This window comes from Athalia rosae, chromosome 1, assembly GCF_917208135.1.
Source record: "Athalia rosae chromosome 1, iyAthRosa1.1, whole genome shotgun sequence".
NCBI classification, from domain to species: domain Eukaryota; kingdom Metazoa; phylum Arthropoda; class Insecta; order Hymenoptera; family Athaliidae; genus Athalia; species Athalia rosae.
In genome coordinates this window covers 26,133,823-26,157,243 of record NC_064026.1, presented here as the reverse complement: position 1 = coordinate 26,157,243, position 23,421 = coordinate 26,133,823, and the positions used below count along the sequence as shown (strand labels likewise).

The 23,421-nt window shown below is 44.1% G+C and overlaps 1 long non-coding RNA gene across 1 annotated transcript; it reads right to left on the bottom strand.

Annotated features, from left to right (window-relative positions):
* Positions 1–77: 77 nt before the first annotated feature.
* Positions 78–22,569, bottom strand: LOC125502228. The gene is made up of 3 exons (XR_007280083.1): positions 22,439–22,569; positions 602–4,406; positions 78–495 (listed from the first exon to the last, which is right to left on the bottom strand). It is a non-coding gene; the product is annotated as an uncharacterized LOC125502228 (long non-coding RNA).
* Positions 22,570–23,421: the final 852 nt, after the last annotated feature.

Here is a 23,421-nt window from a genome sequence, read left to right as displayed (position 1 = left end):
AGTGTGTATATAACTATTTGGGTATTCCTTTTTTTTCTTTTTTTTCTTTTTTTCAAACAAAAACTTTACCTTCAAGCGGGTTCTCCCGGGGCTACGGCTCCGATTACCCGGCAAGACGATATCCGCCGATTCCGCGCATCGAATGGATGCTGGAGGGACGTTTACATTCCGTACGAACGGACGCCCGATGCAACTATCCCTGCAATTTTACGTATAGCGAAGTTCCGGGTATTCGGACTAACCAGTTATCCGCATACAATATATATATATATATATATATATATATCGAGGACGAAAAACCAGTCCAGCTATGCGACACCCGGGCGCGGTACAGTCCTTGAAAACTGAAAAGTATAAGAGAAAGAGAAAACGACGCTGAACTCGCTTCGGAGATAAAATCATATTTTCGAAACGTGCGACGTTTTTCAGGGAGCGATCGTCCAACGGCAAAAAAATGATAACCCTCCGACGGATGCGGCGAGAGACTGAAATAGCCTGCAACATCGAAAAAAGTTCCCATATATTCACGCAGTTAGCCTGGAACAGGGGACATTTTGGTTTTGTTCTTTGATAGTTTATGACGAGAATCATAAAAGCTTACCAGCATTTTCCGCCCCTGATCCGGTGAACCGCCTTTACCGATTACCGGAATTACGAATTCAACGTGGACTGCAGCAGCAATTTGTTGAGGGGTACGTTTCATCTGTTCGCTAGGTTGAATCGCTAAACTGCAGCCAAAGAAAACTTGAAGTGTCTATCCGTCTATCTATACACTCCCCCCCTTCCGAAGGAGGAGCCTCATTCCGCTTCGTTGAATGTAAATCCTCGTGAAAGTTATTAAGTAGCTTCTACTACTCCGAGCCACCCAGCCGGGGTAGTTTTTCATTCCCGTAGGAGCAGGAGCTGGATTGCAGCAGCGGTACGTCCGTATGGTTTCTGGTTGCTTTTGCCGATACACCGTACACCCCGATGCGGAACGAATTTCCGCCGTTATTCGTTTCGCCCTAGCGCTTATTATTGTAAATCTTTCCTCGCAGCCGAAGAGGCTGAAAGCTACATGCATCGCTTGCGCCTATATACCTCGGTCGCATTATGTCATTGAAAACTATACCTATGTACACACGAATATATACATATATACATATATATACATATATATACACGAAGGTACAATGTGTATACATAAGGTGCACAGAAGGTATTCAACCGCGAATGGGAGAGATTTACCTTTTGTATACTCGCCACTTGTACACATTCCATTATTATTGTTATTATTGTTATTACAACTACCACGATTGTTAATATTATCGTTATATATCCTCGGCCGCACACTCATGCCGATATATTATTTAACCATAAGCTCGCAGGTACACCCCGTATAGGTATAATACGGTGCGCGTCTTTCCTTTTATCTTTTCAAAAGTTTATCAACTTCACGTCGACGTTCTCCCTTCCCTCCTCTCGGACGCCGCGCGACCATTTCTTCCGTTGCTTCTGCTTCTCTTGGGTTTCAAAGATGTAAACATCCACGGCGACAAGAAGTGATTACCTCGTGCTGATGTTGCCTCTCGGTTGAGATCCTTTTCCATCCGTCTCTCTCTCTCTCTCTCTCTCTCTCTCTCTCTCTCTACCTTCCTCCCGTTTTCCATCCCCTTCTATCCCTCCGAACGGACGTGCGGCTCTTCCTCTCTCTCTCCCGCTCTCTCTCTCTCTTGTACTTTGGGAATAGCAGCTCGTGCTGGCCATAAGCCAGGCGATTAACGCAAAGCATGCGCAGTGAATAATTGTTCATTTGTACGAGGAATTGAGGTGCCCGCGGTCAACCTGCGTAAGAGAGAGAGGGAGAGAGAGAGAGGGAGAGAGAGAGAGGGGGGGAGTGAAAAAAAGGAAAGAAAAAAAATTGATAGGAAGCGAGAGAAAATGAGAGATCGCGAGAGAAGAGAGCGGGCAGGTGAGTCGGTCCGAGCCCGGAGGACTGAAAAGATGCGTGTGGCTGTGCCGTGTCCGTTTACACGTGCAACACACGCGTACGCATGTACGATGTGCATACACAGGTAGAGTGTGCAGGGACGTGTTTCGTTTCCACACTTACCACCACGGTCGTCTTAACATTCATTTTACGCCAGCGTGTTTTATGGCCTACCATTAATTTTTCCACCTCCCCTCCGCCCCTTGGGTTTCTTTTATTGTTATTATTATTATTTATCATTGTTGTTGTTGTTGTTATTTTTCTCTCTCACTTCGCGTTTGATTATTTTCACATTCATTCTCTCGTTTCGTTCGCTCGCTATGTTTTTTTTGCTCTCACCTAAGTTCGTTTTTCTATCCGCGTCGAATGAGACACCGAAGCTGCTCCCGCAGCCGGGGCACCGGTTCCCCTGCGATCCCACGGTGACTTAATAACACACTTTATTACATTAGACTAATGGGAGCTGGCTAACGTAAGTCACTAATTCGTTTTTTAACGCCTCGGATCCTTATTCCAATTTTTCAGCTTTTGTTTTTCCCCTTTTCCTCACCGCTCCGTTCCGTCTCTTTTTTTTTTCTTTCTCTCTCGCGCTCGCTTTTCACGTGTGTGTCATCTTCTCGGTTACTCACCTTTTTTTTTTTTATTCGAAGGATTTTTTTTTCTTTCTTTTTTTCAAAAATTTTCTCCTCGAGATACTCGTTGTAAAGAGCGCACTCCTTCACGCTGCACGCGTGGGTTACGGAGTGAAGAGGACACGGAGAGGGATACGTTAACCAAATAATTTCGGTGTACATAAATTATCTTGCAATCGGTATGATATTCCGGGGCAACGCATACGTCGTAGTATGTATACGTAGGTATACATATGTATTGTGGCAACCTATTAGTACAATATATATTTTATTTAGTCGATTAGATTGCTGATCGGGTTAAGGTATACCGTATACGATCTATATAACATCGGTTCGCTTTTCGATCGCCGTAGCACGGGGTCGGCCCTCGTTCCGATTCGTGTTTTGATACGAAAGATTGATTATCGACAAGTTTTTCGTCGAAGCTAACCTCGTATCAAATAGTTTTTTTTTTTTTTTGTCATTATTTTTTGTTCGTCTCTTTCGGTTTTTTTCTTTTAATTTTTTTTTCTTTTATAGGACATCGTGTTTCGTAGACTTTTCATATCTGAAAACCAATATACCTATGGTATAGATCGGATTACTGCGACTGATCGTATAAATCAAAGCTAATAGTATACCGTATTATATGCTCTTGTATATATATATACGTATGAGTAAACGATTACACGACGAGATACACACATGTACATATACATATATAAGGTGGAGATATTCGTCGGACGGCAATATTTTATCGTAGTTTTGTCTCTGATTTATTCCATTGACTTCCGGAGCGGGATATAATTGACGATGATTTTTCGTCGGAGTGAAAAAATTCTTAAAGATTTTTTCAAGATATTGGTGTAAAATTTAGCGCGATACAAAGAATCGTGCCCCGCGGTAAAGAAACAGAAAAAAGTAACGACTACGGTAATAAATAAAGAAAAAAAGAAAAAAAGAAAAAAAGAAAAAAAGAAAAAAAAGATAAAAATGAATAAATAAATAAATGTTTGTACCCGAGTGGTTTCAACATTCATCGTCAGCCTCGGCAGACAATGGCGAGTAACAATATCTTAAATAAATCTTTCGCGCGTTTCTTTGCCAGTTTCGCTGTTAAAGGAAGTTTTAAGGTGCGGGTTATGGCACCGGTCTGCCCGCCGGCTGTATACCCGCGGAGTTTTGCGGTGTACGAGCAGAAAAATGTTCGGGTTATACGGCCCGGCGTAACCCGTGGATGGGTTCCCTGTGCAGGTATTTCAGAGTCGTTGAAAGTTCGTTTGCGTCCGTTTTCTGTGTACTAAAAAACTACGGAAAAAAAAAAAAATGTACAAAAAAAAATCTGTATGTGTATATACATATACGTACGTGTACGTTACCTTTTACCGTTGTATATTACATACCCGGTGTACGATAAGTGTGTGTGTGCGCGTGTGTACGCGCGTTCGTACGTCTACGGGATTACACACGCTATACCAACGAGGAACGCGTTGTGTGTAGGTAGGTACAGTTTAGTTTGGTTAAAGTTGCGCTAAGAAAACGCTCGTACATATAACTTTGCACAACGTAATTACACAAAGCTGACTCGCAATAACGAAGCAAAATTGTAAAATTCATCGCGAGCGGGTATACCTACACACGTACACATACGCACAGCGACGCTTATAGTTTTTTACGCTGCCCCGCGGCAGGTGGCCAACGAAATTCGCCGTTCCGATGACGTTGTGTATGTATGTACGTAACGGCCCCTTCGGGCGCCTGCACGGCAGCCTCGGTGCGAATCGAATCAATTAACCCGTCTTATCTCCTGATTGGAAGGAACTCACCTGTAAATATTCCTTAAATGTATACATATATACCCAACGCGTTTCGACGGTGTAAACTGGAAATTTAATTCCATGTAAACCCGAAAGCGAACGCGCGAAAGAGAATGTATTTTTTTTTTTTTTTTTATAAATATTCAACGAAGCGGGTTCAACGGAGATACACCATTATTTAATTACAAGAGTTTTATCGACTCCCCAGTAGTCATCGAGGCAACTTTTAAAAATATAAATCTCGCCCTGTAATTGTCTGCTTCGTTTTTTTTTTCTCTCTTCTTATGGAAATGAAATAATTTTCTTCGTCGCGTTTTCATTACTCGTGTGCGAACACAAGAATGTTCCGAATGACAAACGATGGACCGTTATAATTTCGCAAAGCGATGACGAAGGAAAACGATATTAGCGCGTGGTATAATACGTATACCCGGCATCCGGAACTTCGGAGGTTAGTTATATATATATATATATACCCTGCACCGACGAAGAAGTTGCTCGAATTGATGTGGATTATAATTTATATATAACCCACCCTTATTACGCTGCAGCGGTGGGTATTTTGCGAGGTAATCAGATTATGAGTTATCGCATTTCGCGCACACACACACACAGATTCACCTACCGCGTTACCACACGCACGGAGTACGCGAACGGTGTACGCGGCTGCTGTGCAGGTTTGGTAAAAAAAAAAGGAAGGAACAAAAGTAAAAAAATAAAATACGCCCTGGAAAACGACCGGCGGGGAGATGGAAAGGAGGGGAAGGAGGATAATCGTGGACGTGAGCCTCCAACGTTTCCATTTCACATTTCACCCCGCCGTTCGGTATACCATAGGCGTTCGATTTGATTAAACTTAAGCGCCCCGGGACCGAAGCCCCATTAGCTCTTATATATAAATCCGGTACTGCCTCGTTCTCACGTATTATACACGCATCTGTATGTTCCTCTAAGCCCACGCATGTGCGTATCTATATACCTACACGTACGCAGGTATGAATAAATATGTGGACAACACGCGTATGTACATCGCGTGTCACATGTACATATATATATATATACCAAAATTTGCATACTCGTATCCTTTTAAGGGGTAACTCTACGGAATATCCGGGAGTTTGACACGCTTTATTTGTACGATAAATGGGGGAGGGCATCGCGAGTCAATTTTACCAACGTTTTTGAGCCCTCACCAATTTCCATTCGGTTATAGTTTCGTTTGTTCGTTAATATTTCAATATAAAAAAATTTACCCTTCTCCAAAAGAGGGCGAAATAGCGATCCCCGCAGTCATCCAAGGTATGGATTACGTTCCGAAACTCGACGACGTTTCCACGATAAAAGAATAACAAAAAAAGAAAAGGTAAAAAGATTATTCGATTAAATTTAAAACGGTCCCCGCAGTCGAATCGACTGACAATCGGCGGTCGGAATGCCTCGTACACACCGAGGTACGTGTCCGACGTAGCCGTACGTACGTACGGGCACTCGGGGGTATTATACGCGATCGGTTTCAGGTATGTATATGCTACGTAGGTACGGCAAGTATTCCTGTATACTCGGCTGTAAAATTCTTCGGTGAGGCAGCGAGCGGTAATTATCGTGAGTTTCTTACACGCTTGTTAACATTTCTTGCGTGTAGAACCGCGACCATGTGCCGATTCTTCGTAATACTTACGGTCCGCGAGGTATGGTACATACACACGTACAGGTATAACATACGTACGTTTCTACGTGTGCATGTATACGTGTACATACCACCTATACATAATACGCCCGCGGTATACTCGCGGGTACGATCGACGAAGCTTCTCACTTGCCCGAGGTTTCTTATCTTTTTTTTTTTTAGTTTTTTTTTCCTCTCCTTCCTACTCCTCTCACTCCGCGAGCTCGGAACCTATCTTCCTCCGAGCTCCAACACCCGCGATGTTATTTTCTACTTTGCAGCACTTTTCTTTTCTTATTTATTTATTTTTTTCCCCCCTGTTTTTTATTTTTTTTTTTTTTTTCCTCTTTTTGGTCCTTTTTCCAACATTTGCAGGATACACTGATTAATTGCTCAAAGTTTATTCAACGTTTATCATTTACTCGTTTCTTTGTTCTTTTTCTTTAACTTTTTTCCACCTTTTTTTTTCTTCTTGTTTGAAAACGTTTCATCCATATTTTTTTTTTGGTTGAGAAAAAGAAGAGTCAAAGAAAAGAGATAAAAATTACCCCGTTCGAAGAGCATTGTGACTTTGTACGTGGTTTTCAATTTTTTACCGGTGCTTTTTTTTCAATTTTTCTTATCGATTCGTTTTTGATTCTGTTTCTATAGCGATCGATCGGCGGATTTCACGATGAGAACGGTACGGTGCGATAAAATAAAATCGAATCAAATCGTCGAATCGTCGAAGTGCTTCTGAGAGGTCGTATAAGTTAAGATAGATTATCGTCTACTGTGAACGTGTACATACGCATATGCATACTTTTTACGTACGTACCTATGTTATTACAAATTTTATGCACAACCTCGAAGCATCGAACGCACGCATTTGCGTATGATAAGGTCTTTATAACGACGCTTTTTCGCGTAAGCTGCATATGTAAACGTACGTATACGTACATTTCTCTGGATTATATAATAATCAGTATCCACCCCCCAGTCCAAGAATTACAGATTTAATTCAATTATTTATTCAAAAAACGAGTGGTCTACCTCAAAATATCAAGTACAAAATTTCTTCCACCTAATGATTACTCGATCGATTGCATGAGTAGATGATTTTGGCTTTCAGATTTGGATTTCTGAGCCGATTATACGTGAGATTACTCTTGAAGAAGCAAAAAAAAAAATTCGAGTTTTGAGCAAAATATAAATCATCTTCTTAATTGGGTTTAGTATGCTTTTCTTGCGTATTTTGATCTTGGGAATCCGAATCTGGAAGAAAAATTGACCTATCTCCAAAATTGACAGAGTTATCACCGATTTTCAGCTTTTTGGGGTCAAAAATAAAAAATTGATTTTTTAGTCTATTTTAATTTAATTTGAGCTCAGGAATCCGAATCCGGAAGAATAATTGATCCATCTTCAAAAATGACCGAGTTATCCCCATTTTTTCGCATTTTTTGGCATAAATTTGAGGATATCTCGAAGGGAAAAAATCGTAGCTCAATTTGGACAAAGGATTCGTGTTCCTGAGGTCGAAATACATAAGAAAAGTGCCATAAGATCAATTTTCAAAAATAAAAATTTTTGGCCAAAATTTGAGATTTTTCCAAGGGGTACCCCTTACGATTTTTTCAAATTTTGGCCAAAAATTTTTATTTTTGAAAATCAATCGTATGGCACTTTTCTTATGTATTTTGACCTCAGGAACACGAATCCGTTGTCCAAATTGAGCTACGATTTTTTCCCTTCAAGATATCTCCATTTTTGTGGTAAAAAATGCGAAAAAATGAGGATAACTCGGTCATTTTTGCAGATAGATCGATTTTTCTTCCAGATTCAAATTCCCGAGCTCAAATTACATTAATATAGACTAAAAAATCAATTTTTTATTTTTGACCCCAAAAAGCTGAAAATTGGCGATAACTCGCTCAATTTTAGAGATAGATCAATTTTTCTTCCAGATTCGGATTCCTGAGGTCAAAATACGTAAGAAAAGTACATTAAACTCAATTAAAACAATGATTTATTTTTTGGTCAGAAATCGAATTTTTTTTTAGTTCTTCAAGAGTAATCTCACGTATAATCAGCTCCGAAATCTAAATCTGAAAGCCAAAATCATCTACTTATGCAATTGATCAGGTAATCATTAGGTGAAAAAATTTTTTTTGCTGGAAGTACCCTACTTGATTAATTATTTATTCAAAGAACGAGTGGGCTACCTCAAAATATCAAGTAAAAAATGCTTTCTAAATTTGAAAAATTTTCTCTTTTCATAAGGTACAAATTCTGCCCCTATGCTAAGAAAATAAAAAGAAAAATTTTCTTCAACCCACCCTAATATATATATACATCTGAGTTGTAAAAAAAACCAGTAGCGGAGGGTTTGTTTGATTTCGGTTAACATGAAAAACAATTTCGACATCAGAGGTCGAGTTTCTTGGTAGAAAACAGTAAAATTCTGATTTGTACACTACGGTGGACACGGGTGGCGAACGAGTCGAGGGTAGATGAGGGAAAAGCATCGGGGGAAAAAAAGGAAGAAAAACGTGAGAGGAGAGAGGATAATAAACAAAACTAAGGAAGAAGCGAGATAAAAAAGTAAATAAAATAAACAAATAAATAAATGTAAGGAAAAGAAGATGAAAGAAGCGAAGAAAATAAAGGAAGAGAAAACGTCGAGGGAAAGAAAACAAATAAAAACGCAGTTGTATTCGGAGGAAGGTTCTCCTATCTGTAGGTGGCAAAGTGCGGGACACTTATCCGGCGGAGTTATACTTGGCGGTTTATTTTACGGATGACGAGGGTCCCTACAGATTAGAGTCAAATCAATATTGGGCAGCGGGGCGAGGCTTTTATCGGCTGAAAGAAATCCACCCCTACCACCTCCGTCATCCCCGTTTCCCTTACCCCAACCCACTTCATTCCCTTTTCGCCTACGGTCAACCCTCAATCTCCACTTTCCCTCTCTCTCTCTCCCTCCCTCCCTCCCTCCCTCACTTTCTCCATCACCGTCGAACTACCCTTCTCTCTCCGCGTTACCACCGCCTCAACAACCCACCGCTCCTTTTCCGTAACCCAGAAGAGATCTCGCTCCCCGCGTTCAGGCAACCTCACCGGACTTGTACATACCTCCTACGCTCCGCAGCTGAGGATTTACAGATTACGCGAAACCGGAGTTTGGAGAGTACGGGAGAGAGAGAGGAAAGGAGAGGAAACGAGAGGAAAGGAGAGGAAAGGAGAGAAGGAGAGAAGGAGAGAGAGGATTGTATAGTATGTTGCCAGTTGGCGGCCCCCGGGTGTGTTCGACGAGGAGGAACGAAGGTCGAGTCCGCGCGGACGACTACCGGGAGGTTTCGTTCGACGAATCAGAGAGCCCGGATCGCTGGCTCGTCTCCAATCGGTAGACCGATAACTTTCATACAGCGTTATTACACGTTTATTATCGCTTGAGAAAGAAATGACTGTTTATAAATAATTAGAGAGGTTTTAATTAACTCTCGAGACGCTTGGCCGACGGCATTCCTCTTTTAATCACCCTCTCCGCCTCTACACAACCCGTGTATACACCAAACACCCAACATGCACCGATGAATACACGTATATATATATATATATACACGTGTAACTCGTGTACAACGTGCACACGTACACGCGCGCATGCACTATTTGTAAAACCAAACTAATCGATCGCTATTGATCGGTATTGATCGTTAACCGCTCGTTCTAATTTTAACCGAACCGGCAATTATCGGTATGCCTCTATAAAACGCGTATTACCAGACGAAGTCCGATTGAGACGACGACGACGACGACGACGACGACGACGACGAATCGGCCGATTCCGCGACGCCGATTCGATAAACGAACGTATCGCACCGTGTCCCTGGTAATATCGTAGTGCGCGAACCATACGTGCGTGTATAATTGGTCAAAACACGAAAATCGCCGGGTATATCGGCAGTAAAAGCGCGGTAGTCGCGAAATTAATTGCATTAGATGCGAATAAAAAAGCAGGCAAACAAAATGGAACAAAAACGCAAAAAGAAAAAAGAAGAAAAAAAAAAAAAGGAAAGATATTTGGTAAAAGAAACTTCTTGTATGTAACATTAACGCGTATATACGTTAGTAATTTACACTTCGTCGTTCCTCGAATGAATAAATATATACTTCTCGTATTTGTGTAATTAATATACCGACACACAGAGTATCCATTCGATGTGAAAAACTTGTTAAGGAACAACGGGCGTTTAAACGTCCTTTTTTATTTCCTTGACAAAATAATTTCAATAAATTAAAATCAATCAACGACCTCTAGGGTCCGTAAAATCTATGGTACGGAGAAAAAATGAATGAATAAAAAATTAACGATATATATTTAGAACCGAGGTTCCTGAATCATTTTTATTGGATTTTATGTTTAGAAATTGAGAACGCGAAAACAAAGTATAAATTAAACGGAGAAGTGGGGTAGGTATGCGCGCCGCGTGTAACGATCGTCGCATGTGGCGAGAAAATCATTATTTTACACGAATTTATCTTGTCGTATATTGATAAAATAATTAGAGAAGAGAGAAAAAAAAGAAAAAAAAACGTGAAAAATAATACAATAAAAGTTTACAAACTGCCGGGAACAAAGTTCTCGAAGAAGAGTATAAATGGGGGGGGGGGGGGAGGAGGGGAAAAAAGTGTGTTGAAAAATATACAGCTGCGCGCGGAAATTGAATTACGAAATTTGTACGTCGCCGAACGAAACGCAGAGCCGAGTGGAGTGAGAGAGAAAAGTAGCTGGAAAAAGTAAAAGAGGAAAATAGGAAAAAAGGAAAAAGTTTGTTGAATTCATCTCGACCGCGCGCGCGCGAACGAATTTTTTTCAAAACTGAAATCACGGAACTCCGCACTTTACCGCGTAACACTTCCATGCGAACGTCTGTACGTACGTATTACCTATAGTCGGCTACGTACACGTGGGCAATATCGCCGCGTACAAGTGCGTTGAGAGGACGCGGAAATGAGAAAGAGATAAAGATATCGTTTGAAATTTTTTGTTTATCTAAGGCGGCACGCACCCTACGCATTTATATTTTAAAACGCACGCCACGCGCAGCGCGATGACGTTACAGTCGATATGGCTTCAACCTATTCGCGCCGCGCCGTCGCGGTGCGTAAATCGAAACTCCGTTGCGGACGTACGAAGATATATAAATGAAATGTAAAAGTAAAATTCATTCGATAAAGTAACGTTGCGCTAACAATACAAACGGTATAGTTAAATATTCCGATATGCGCGAAAGCAGAAAAAAGAAACGAACCGCATAAGTAGAACATTCGTGCGGATCTCTGCGTGTATATAAAAATCGTCGCGATCTTTGACCACCGTCGTAAAATTTTTCTGTTCAAATTTTTTCGATGAATTTGCGTTCGCCGTTCGTAATGCGCAAAAACCCGTACGCGTACAGCCTTACTTTTTGGGGGGATGATATCGCGTATCGAATTCGGTCGGCCTCGCGGTTGGACTAATCGGTAAACTTTTCGGATGCCGCTTACGTTCGACTCTACGCACGACGAATGCAGATGTGATATACGTTTACATACACCTACGGACGAATCTCTGCGAACATTCGACGACAAACTCCGCGCGATATTAACATGGACCGCGCGCGGCGCGAGTGGACAATTTATTCTCCCTTTGTTTTTAGCGCTTAATTTGCACTCGCGTGCACTCGCGGACGTCGTGATCTCGCGGACGGAAAAGTTACAGGCACGCCCACCACGGCCGTTCGAGTTATCGTGCGCGAAGTCGGTTAGACGCGTGTTCCGTGCATTCGCGTATATATATATATATGAATTCCGTTTCCGGTTCGCCGATTCGACGAAAAAGATTTATTATCATCTCGAGCGTGAAACTGACTCGGGCGTGACTGAGGCCATCAACCGAAGTACTACCATATTACCGGCGAACTTTATTCGACCCACTCCGCCGCCTGGCGACTGCAATTTTATCTATTTGTTTTTTCCTCTACATTTACTTTTTTTGTCTCTTCGCGCGTACGTTCGCGGATGTACGTACGTACCGTACCGTGAGTATATATGTATACAGAGGGAGAGATATCTTCGTAGGTACGGCTCCGCGCGGTTAAGCCGATTGAAAATATACTTTTCTATTACGACGACGAGCGTCGGGGTTCTTTCGGGGTCTCGAGGACCTCGTATCGCTGGGGAATGGAAGATGAGGGGTGCGCGTATACGGCGCTATAACTCGGGCTAGATTATGGCGATAAACCGTGAATTTACGCGCCCCGACAAACTGTTCTCGACTTCGAACGCGCCGGAGATTTTTCCCATCGTTGCGAGGGGCTGGCTGGTTGTACGCGACCCGCGAAGTCGACAAATTAGAAATAACGTTGCGAGATGGAAATTGAGAAGCGGAAAGAAATAAAAAAATAACTTGGTGGCGGCGATGAAAAAATCGAGATCGGATTAATCGTATCGGAGGCATTTTTCCATCGTACCTACATCCGCGCATTGTTTTTTGTTTTTTTTTTTTAATTTTTCTCACGCATCGAAACGACATTTTTGTTGTCGTTTTCGCGCGTCGCGCCCTCCGCACGTATAACGTACGTACCGTACAGACCTCGGTAAAACAAACGGAATTACCAGCCAATTAATGTTATCACCTCGTCCCGATTGCGTAACGAATTGTAATACACCTATACGTAACGAGAGTAACGCGCGTCTACGTCATAATTCACCGGTATTTAGTATCCAAACAACTGTAATTGATAAAAGTGCGGCGCGGTAATCGGAACCGACGAAGTGACGCTATGCAACGATTACCTACCAATCTGTAGAGCTTACAGTCGTTATGCCGATCACTGAACGCAGCTGCCCCTAATTCATCGATCCGTCGATAATGCAAAATGAAATTAATTCCTTCGCAGCACCCACACATCCGCGTGCTATACAATATACATTTACGTGGTGCGTACACCCCCGTGTCCTGCCATCGATGGACACAAATTTATCGTGCGCGTATCGTACACTTGGCTTAATCACGAGTGGTGTAGTTAGACACCGCGCGACGATATTGAGGTTGGCATCAAAGTATCCCTGGGGGGGAATTTACAGCAGCGTCACGAAAGAGGTTCGACCCGCATCGATCGTACGTAAATTTCAACTGCACCACTTATGATTGAGCCGAGTGTACGAATAAATAAATATGATTCAACCGTAACAACGTATGCGACACACGCGCAGTGACGCTACGCACGTATGTTCGTCGCGTAGGTACGCGTAGGTGTCCCTAACATGTACCCTGCACCTAGCTACTAAAAAAAAAAAAAAAAAATAGGATACACCTACCCATCCAATATCTCTCCAAGTCGGGCGGAACTTCTCAATGAGTTCGTAAATTGAAAGGATTTTTTTGCACCCCCGTCTTATTTTCATTTTCTTTTTTCTTTTTTCGCCATAGTTACGACCCCCGGCCTCGGGGTTTACGCGATGGGATGCAACGGCGACGAAGGGAGGAGAGAAGTCACCCTAAGGGTCCGCGCTCTCGACCCTTTCTTAATTAAGAAGACGCGGGTAGGTACCTACCACCTCGCTCGCTATATACGCTGTAACGTCCTCTCCTTATTCCTTTTCGAAAGTTGTTTTTTTTTTCTTCTTTTCCCTCCCTTTACTCGGGGTGGTTTAGGGTTCGGGTTCAGTCGGAGTAAGTATATACCCGCTGCTCCTGTACGTAAGCGGGGAAAAAAGGAGAAAGAGCGAAAAATGAGAGAGAAAATAAAAAAGTAAGAGCGCAAGTGGCGCGACGAGAAAAAATCGGTAAGAAGGCTCACCGGCTTCGTCGGCTTCGAAGAAGACGTTAGAGATTCACGGTGAATCGGATATATAAGCGCAACATTTATCGCATACGGCGAACGGAGAGGAGAGTAGAGGAGAGGAGAGGAGAGGCCTTCTGGTTGGTCGATGCCTCGTATTCCAAGCTCTTATACCTATATGTATATACGTCTGCTCTCCGATCCGCGGCGTGAGTTGCGGTTTATACGTACGCGGATATTTGACCAGTTCTGCTTTTTCACCTCGCCTCGTCCCCGCGTCTCAGCGCCTTGAAAGGGCCTCGGCAACTTTTGTCGTCGTCGTCGTCGTCGTCGTCGGCGCTACCGAGAGCGGGATCCTTTGCAAATAGACGAAAACCGTCCTTTGCCGCGCGGTGGTTCTTGAGTCGCGACTGTTTGTGCGTATTGTATGCTCGGTAAATATTGTCATAATGCGGGTATGTACTACCGGCGTATGAATTACTCTTTGAGCAAATGTTATCTCGGATAATAAATGAATTTGCATACCGGAACCATTGACCGTACGTCCAGCTGCTGCGGTTCGTTCTCAATGGGAGATATCTGCATAAAGAACTATTCGGGACCCGCGACGGCGTCAAAAATGACGACGCGTTATTTGCTCGGGGTGAAGAAAAAAAAAACAATAAATAAATAAATAAATAAATATCGCGAATAAACAAAACGAGAGCCTAGTCTTCTAATTGGTATTAAACATTGTGGCGATTCAATTATCTCGTAACGATCATTCGATTCTTCGTTCTTTGTACCGGGAGAACGATTGTTCTCCGGTCCATCATTGCACGATTCGCATGTGATCTTGTATTATAAATTAGTTGATTTCTATATAATCGACTGTACGAGATAACAATCACAGCCGAGAGGAGAATCACAATTGATTCACAATTGCTCCTTATCGAAGCGAAAACTTATTGGCATCGTTATTGTTATTATTATTAATCGCAAATTGTAACGGGAATCGGTCCAACGACGATACCGCTTGACCGTATAATTGTGTGCTTATACAGTTCTGAAGATCCGTTTCTATTATGGTATTCATATCTGGAAGAAAGACGCGTATCGATCGCCAGTTTTTACTAGAAAATTAAGTTTCAGATAAAAGTATACCTTATTATAACACACAGCCATAACTTGGCGTATACCTTTGTAACGAATATAATGAAATAAAAGCTTCCTTTCCGTATCGCAGCGAATAGCGGTGGAAAAAGCTTATTCACGTCATCTGCAGCGATGATACCAAAGTCGTCCGATCGTACAGAGTCGAGGCAACGACGGCGTCGTACTCGGTGAGATTGGCGAAGAGTAATGGCGTCTCCGGTCCAGCTAATTGACACGTTCGACTGGCTTTTGCGTTCAATTTCCTCGGACTACCGAATAGGCCTGCCATTCCGCGGATCCGACGTGACCAAAGGGGTCGATGTTGGCCCGCGGGGGACGGGGCGGGAAGGCTTTACAATTACCGCCCGGATTGATATTATCTCCGGATAATGTACCGTCGCCGCTCCTCCCGATCTGACTATAATGCTCCCCCCCACCGACAAAACGTACTCCGCACTCGCTACACTCCCCGTCCCGCTACCGAACCCGAAAGCTCGCGGAGCGTAGCTCAGGGTGGAAACTTCAAAGCTCGGAGCACGTGTCAGACATCTAACCACGCGCTTCTGCGGTTTCGATGCGAGAGCTTTGTCTATTCTGGAGACTGGGTATCTACGTGCGGATTACGCGATAATCGAGCGACGTGCATCGGGACATCGAGTGTTGGATTTGTTTCGTATTTTCTCTCACTTTTTGCCGAATTCCTCGAATATCTTTGGAAGTTTGTAATGTAGAGAGTTAGTTGAAAATCATTCAATGGTAAAACGATTACGAAAGGAAAATACTTTCCGTTTTGATAATTTAAAGTGGCGTCGCAGAAACAAGTTCGCTATCGAAGCTCGTAGACCGCGGTTTCTTTATCTCCGATTGTTTCGGTATCTCGCTCCGGTTACTTTCGCGGAAACACAACCTCATCCGTTTCAATGACCGGAGGCTTTTTTTAGAACCGCTTAATCTACACACGGAGCCAAGTATTTCGACGAAATTTCAAACGTGTTACACTCGTATAAAATGGTCAGCAAAGTTATTGCAAATTTGTTTTGTTTTTTATTTTTATGTATTTTCACTCGACGTACGTGGGCCGGAATTCTACCGTATCGTCTACGCGCATTTCCTGGTGCTGGAAGCGGAGGTATAACGCGGCGACGTCGCGACGCCGCGATTAACGGAGCGTCGCTAACGTCGCCTCACCGCATGGCTGAAACAACCATCACGAATGAAAATTCATTTGGTTACGAGTAGATTTACGCTGCAATGAACAACAAGCGCGGCGAAGAGGGTCCTGTTGCAAATGCGATTCTGGATATATATGTACATATATATATATTACATACGTCCTGTAGCTCTCTAACGGCCGTTGAAGTCTGCCAACCGTAAAGCGCAAAGTGATCAACTTTTACCACCCTTCACGCCACTGAACCGCGAATTGGAACCGCGGCGGTGTCATCGCGAAATGACTCTCGGGTCAAAGTGCAGTTCCGAGGCAATTTTATTACTCCACGTCGGATCAAACGACGATTCACCTCTCCCGAAAAATCGATATAAGATTCGTCGAATCGACGTCTCGTTCCAAAGAGTGATTGCCAAAAAGAAGATGCATGCATGTACATCGATGTATGAATCGTATTAAGTTTATCAGAAATATCGCTAATTCCCCCCCTCCGAGTACTCAATTGTCCCACCCTTCTCGAGATCGGTTTATGAGATTACACGTGGAAATGTTAATTAGATCTTGCGAGTAAAAAGTTGTTGGTATAATCACGGAGTTTTGTAAGACAATAATGTGAGTTGGCAGGAGATTTAAACGGGTCGGATATACGACACCGCACGTATATAGGGTACGTAAGAGATAAAGCATCCTTGATTCGAATCGTGGAGTGAGAGAAACTCGTGGAAATAATTGCGCGACGCTTTCGGTAGTAAATTAGGATTCAAATTCAGAGCTAAAAGTTTTCGGAGGTGAGAGGTGAGTGCCGTAGCATATATACACGTGTACACGTATAATATAACTGCACCACCACCACCACCACCACCACCACCACTCAGCCGGGGTCGTAAAATTAAAATGTATACCGTGGGGAGACGTTATATCCACGGCGAAACTGAATTACCCAACGTACTTAAATCTTCGCTACTTTGTACCATCGCCGTCAAACGTTGGCGCGAGTACGTCAGCTGTCGCCGTGTTTGAACTTATGCGACGCTTAAAACTGTGCAACGCTTACCTCCGACTTTACAGCGATAACGGAGACCTCGCGGCTCCGCGTTCTCCCCGAAGAATAAAATAGACGCGTACGTGGGATCAATTATTAAAAATTCCGTTTCTCCGCGATACTTTCATCGGTGACGCGTGTCTCGTGTTCCCGGCGCCAACTTTCAACTCGACAGACTCGAGACTCGAGCCTGAAGCAAAAATAGGGGGTGTAGGGGTACGTTAAGCACCGAAAGAATGGGTGAGCCCTCCGCTTCCCCTACGGAGGGATGTTAAAAGTCTCCAGACACTCATTTTGTTTTCCTTCTTTCTCTTTTCTCTTTTGCTTCGTACACGCGGTAAAATGAATATACATATATATAGGAGAAAAGGTAGCGAGCTGGAAGGCGTTTGAAAACAAGTCACGAACTCGGGTGCACACAGGGTTTCGTTATACCGAGAACGGGTACCCCCTATACTACTCCTAGTTCAAAACTACCTGCGGAGAAACACAACAAATATAACTCCGACGGGGGGTTTTTTTATTATTTTTTTATTTCTTTTATTTTTTTTTTTTACGTTGCGGTGCAACGTGTGTCGTTGGGTAGATATGACGAGGATTTAGGGGCAGGATTTACGGAGGTAGAGGGGGGATCGGAGCGCTCGTATAACGCGAGGTAACACCTTACTTTTCTCAACAAACAACGGGGCTCAAATATATAACGAGCTAAAAAGGGTGTCATTAAGTACATGGACTTAATCCCGGCAGTAAACCCCGTGTACGACCACCTTTCGGCGTAATAGCCGCCCTACTTTTCCCCCCCGGTGCCCCCCCCCCCCCTCCGGGGCCCCCGCTCGCTCTCGAGATCAAGTTCAGTTTTAGGGGAGGCTCACGCCGCGCAGTTACGAATTACGACCGGAACCAGTTTTAAGACGCCAACGAAACTCGCGCACGCCTCCTCCGACGCCTTTCGCCAAGTGGGTAAATATTATTTTTACACCTCGTACTCGAGCGCTGCGGTACGTGTGCGAGAGGTGGAAAAAAAAAAAAAAAAAAATTTTTCAACACTTTTTTTTTCCAACGAATTCACTCCGCAAATTTGTGCGCTCGAATATTTAACGGACTCGAGAGCTCTCCGGATTCGGTGAATTATCCGAACTGAAATTCATTCTGGAAATATGGTGTAATCAATCGATTTGATCCCAAGTGTTTAAAAAACTGCCTCGAGCACCGCCCGAGGGTTTCGTAGGAGATCCGATCCGATTTTTTCTCTTCACCTGGGCAGGGGCGGAGATCGGGTGCGTAATAATCGAAGGGTCCATCTGGATTCCGAAAACGGGAATCTCGGCAGTCGCAGGAGACGCGGCTCCGGTTGGGTAGTTCGTTGTATAGGTATATACCTATACGTGTACAGAAAAGCGGTCGCGACGATTTCTTGTCGCCACGTTGTCGTCGGCCACGAGTTACACATCCTGCCCCGTATAGTTTCGCCGCTCGATTATTCTCGTCCCCTTTTACAATGCACCACTTGTGATCTTTTCTGAACGATTTATAGGTCGGGTACCGACAGCCCTGGGGTTAGCCGGTCGTGTTTTTTATCCTCGTAAAGAGGGACGCTCGGCGATCGTCCCGGGCGAACCGTCGAAACGCCCCGCGGGGTGTTCCATCCGCGACGACGCCTCCCTCCCGTTACCGACGATCAACGGACCCCGGAGTATCCCGAAAGCGTGCCCTTCGGACACACGCGCTCTACGGACAACGGCGAGCGAACCGTGTCAGGTATATGCGGCGGGAATCTGTTCCGCGCTTTGGAACAAACGGCGAAAATCGAAAAGGTGCAAAGTGCAAGGTGGAAAGGTCGGACATCACACCTCTTCGAACATGCGGGTCGTTTTACGACGTAAACGCGTCCGCGTATACGCGCGGTGAGTCCGATTAATCGAATCGCGGACGAGCCAAATGCCCTTCACTCGAAATTCGAAGCGAAACTTTTTCAACGAGGTACAGATTGTGGGACGAAGATAAATAAATTTGAAACAAAATAAAAAAAAAAAAAAAAAAAGATAACATGCTCAGGGTAACAAGGTAAGTTATTTGGCTTCGGATGCCCCGTATGCACGACCTTCATCATTTTCGAATTGGTATAAATAATTCATGTCCCTATTATAACTGCACCGTTTTAAATTCCTCTCCATTTCACTCGCCTCCGCGTCTCGGATATGGAATAAAATTGATAGAACGCGACCCCGCCGCAGCTGCACAATATTATATAATTCGTCGGAGTAATAATATTCGAGCAGGTAATACGATAATAATAATTGAATTTGTTTCTTTTTCTGTTTTTTTTTTTTTTTAATTATTATCATATCATTTTCCGATGCGCCAGCGGCATGAAAATCTCCGGCAGAACGGGTAATAATTCACGGAGGCCCATTACCGTGGAACGGTTGATAAATTCGTTATCGGTCTGAAATTCCGAGGTAACGAGTAGTAATAACGAGCAGCGAAAGACAAATGACGAAAGCTTTCGCTTCTGACGGAACCCATCGCATGCGGAATCGCGATGCAGAGTTGGCTGTAACTGTACAGGGCGATTCACGTCTCGCTGTCGAAACGGGCGGCGCCAAATCGGACGAAATCGTTCGACTTTCTCGTTCATTCCTCGTGCTCTTCCGGAGCCGGACCGTATCCCCAGTTTTTTTTTCATCCCTTTCGATCGAATAAGGCAGTCATTTCAGACTCCTCCCGGTTCGGAGGTCGACGGCGAATCACTCTGTATCCAGACGGCCAACGGCTTGTCTGTTGTTATACCTGATGGGCAAAATATGTAGCTTCGGCTTTTTTAATGCGACGTCACGTTTCCCAACGCGATCGCAGACTCGGTACGCAAATATTACCGTTTAACAATAAGATCTGGGTGCCCGTTGGCCGTACGTTGTTAACCAGCTGCATGCGCACATAACTCTTGGAGTCCCCGTTTCAGATATATCCGTGACATTTACTCGCTAGGCTGGGTAGCCCCTCCGGTGTTACGGGTCGAAATGTCTCATTTTATCGCGGACGGAATATCGAAGCCCTCTCGTCGCCGCGCGTTAAACTCGAATGACATTTATTTCGAAGGGGTGGGTACGACGTGTGTACGTAAAATGATGCATGTACGGGAGAATCATGAAAGAAAAAAGAATCGGCGAACGCGAAGACGAAATTTTTTTTTTTTTTTCACGTCGAAAATTACATCGCAACGACAATTTTGAAATGCCCGTAAGTATCGTTGAGATTTTTTGAATTTTATCAGCTACGCGGAGGTTGAATTACGATGTATCGCGTACGAATATCTGCGATGAATTTAAATACCTTGTATAAAACGGTCAATTGTCTCCAGAGCTTCCGTTGGACCGACGGTACATCTCGTATACAACCAGGTAACAGAGAAACATCCTCGAATTCCCGGTTTATCGCGCGAGTCTATTAATAAACAGGTGCTAATAGCAGGTGGTGAAACATCAGACATGAAGCCAGCGAATTACGCGGAGCAAAATTAGCAGCGGCAGCGCCGGTGGCGGGGCAACCCTGTGCCAGGAAATGATGTCCATAGAATAGAGAGCACCCTATAACCGGGTAGGGAAGCAAGAGAATGCGGTTACCCGCAGACTATTATAATGCCGAACTAGGTACAGTGGGTAGTAGGAGGTTGTGGATAGTGGGCGTTCGAGGTACGCTGTGATATGTGCGGAACACATATGGGCAGCGACGTACATACCCCGGTACGAACCCCTTCAAGTTACATTATACCTGTACAAACGACCCACGACCACCTACGATCCACCGTACGCGAAAGGAGCGGGAATTCCGCGTTACGTGAATCGGGCAAAAGTGCCGCGATATTTTTCGGAAAAACCGATTTTTGCTCCGTACGACCTTTCGCCTGAAGCGGGTACGCCTCGCCGCGAAAAAAATTCGGAATGATTTTTGATGAATTTTCGAAAACCCGGTGCCGATCCAGCGTCGATCGATCAGTGGACGCGGCAGTTCGGATGTATTCAAATTTGAATTTATATCGATACGTTGCAGGGTGCACGCGCGTTCTCCGAATCGGAATTCCGCCATCATCTATCCGATAGTATATATATACACTTGTATGTATGTATACACGTGTACGGGAATACATTTCCAAGTCCCAAGTTTGAAATAAAATGCAAATTCGCGGAGCGTCGAAGAAACGTAGATATATGTATAATATACAGGCGCGGCGACATCGCGGGACTCCCTGTTATGAATATTTCAATTCCACGTCAAATTTGGTCTCGCAAGGCCGCTTACGGAGAGACCTCCTCTTTCCATCTCATTCCTCCCCCTCCTACCCCCTCCTACCCCCTCCCACCCCCTCGACCCGGATATATATCTACCGATCTGTATACAGCGCGCACACATATCCGCACGCGCGACGTACGTACGATCGAAGAATCCCTTTCGTTTCGTACGGCTTTGGCGTACGGGTATCGGTTTAACCGGTACGATACGGAAATACCTCATGAGCGACGCCACCCGCGAGCGCCGTTTTTATTGCATACCTAAAATATACAATACAATTTATCCGCGCGCGCGGTGAAAATATATGTGTAGGGGCGGATGCCTTCCTCGGCGAGATAGTTTTCCCTTGTTTTTAACTCGCGATATCTTGTTGTTTTTTTTTTTTGTTTCCGCCCTTGTCTCGTTCGCGCTTGCACATACCGCGCGGTACGTCGTCGCTACTCGCGAGAGCGGAAAAACGGCGGACAAAAAGCTTCTTTGCTCTTCGCAACCTTCGGCCGATGCCGCGACGTTACAAAGTCGAGTCCATTGACTCTCTCTGGATCGGTTCGCGTACCTCGCGACATTCTTCGGCGTGCGCGACGCCGCGCGTTTGTCAAATTATAACATCTTCTCTCGTCTCTCGTTTCGCCATTTCGGCGTTCGCATATGTAACACACACGTGAACGTGCATGATATCGTCGATACGGTCGTCGTGTGTGTGTATATCGGCGAGACTATTTATTCATAGCGAGTTATCCGGCGGTCGAAGTCGTGGCGCGAGATAGTACGTAGAGATTGTGCTTTTCAGATGCCAATCGGTATATATCGACGTGTCGAGCATTCCTGAACAACTGCCGTATAGAGAGAGAGAGAGAGAGAGACCTCCAGCTATATCTACGAAGAATCTTCTACCGTATACACGACGGTATACGGCCGTACACCGGCGCATACCTTATAAAGGTGGTTGGTGCCGTCGGTGCTGCTGTTTGTGCTGCATTTACCGCGAACGTCCAACTGATTCGGTAGTTTCGACGGCGAGCGGCGAACATCTGGTTTATATCATCCTTCGAGCGGAGTCCCGATCCTCCGTCTCTGTGCGAGCGTATTTTATATCCTGTAACACACACACACACACAGGGGTTATACGAGATTGGCTAGAAATAAAGTCGAAGATTCGTTCTTTCCGTGAGATAACCTGATACCCCGGACCTTTCGAGTATAAGTATAACGCTGACATAGTGATTCGGTTATTTCCTTCGCCGACACCTCGCCGGAATATCGTGGACTTGAGACACGAGGAGGATGAGCATCGTAACGAGAATCACCTCGGTTTTCTCAAATTACCCGTACAGACGGAGAATATAGTCGGAACGATATGAAAATCGACAGATCTTTATGAGATTTTGAATCGAGACAAGAAATTAATGATTCAAAATAATGAGAAAATTTAATTTTTCTCGATCGAAGTGCTTTCGAATTTAGCTCTCTTCATTTACAGGCTTCATTTTTCACCGGGGGATTGAAATTTTCATTTTCTATCGCATCGGACACCCGGTGCGTACCGCAGAACACGTAGAAAATCAGCTGTTGACACTGCACGGAGACTAATTACAAGTGGGATGATGAAAATAAAAAAAAAGAAAAAAAAGGGTAATAACCGTGTTTTCTTCATACGCACTCGGCGTCCCTCCTTAGTAGCTCATACGTGGCCATTTGGAATAGAGTAGAGGGAAACTCCTCCGAAGGGGTATCTATCTGCTCGGTAAATTACAGGTGTCTCAAGATACTTGTATATTGCCACGTCGGCCGCACGTGTCTTCCGGTAATCCGCCGAAGGCTTCGTACATAATACCATATACTTTCCCTCCCCTGCATTTTCAGCGATGGGATAGGCGTCTATATCCAACCTTACGTATTACGAGATATGTATAGGT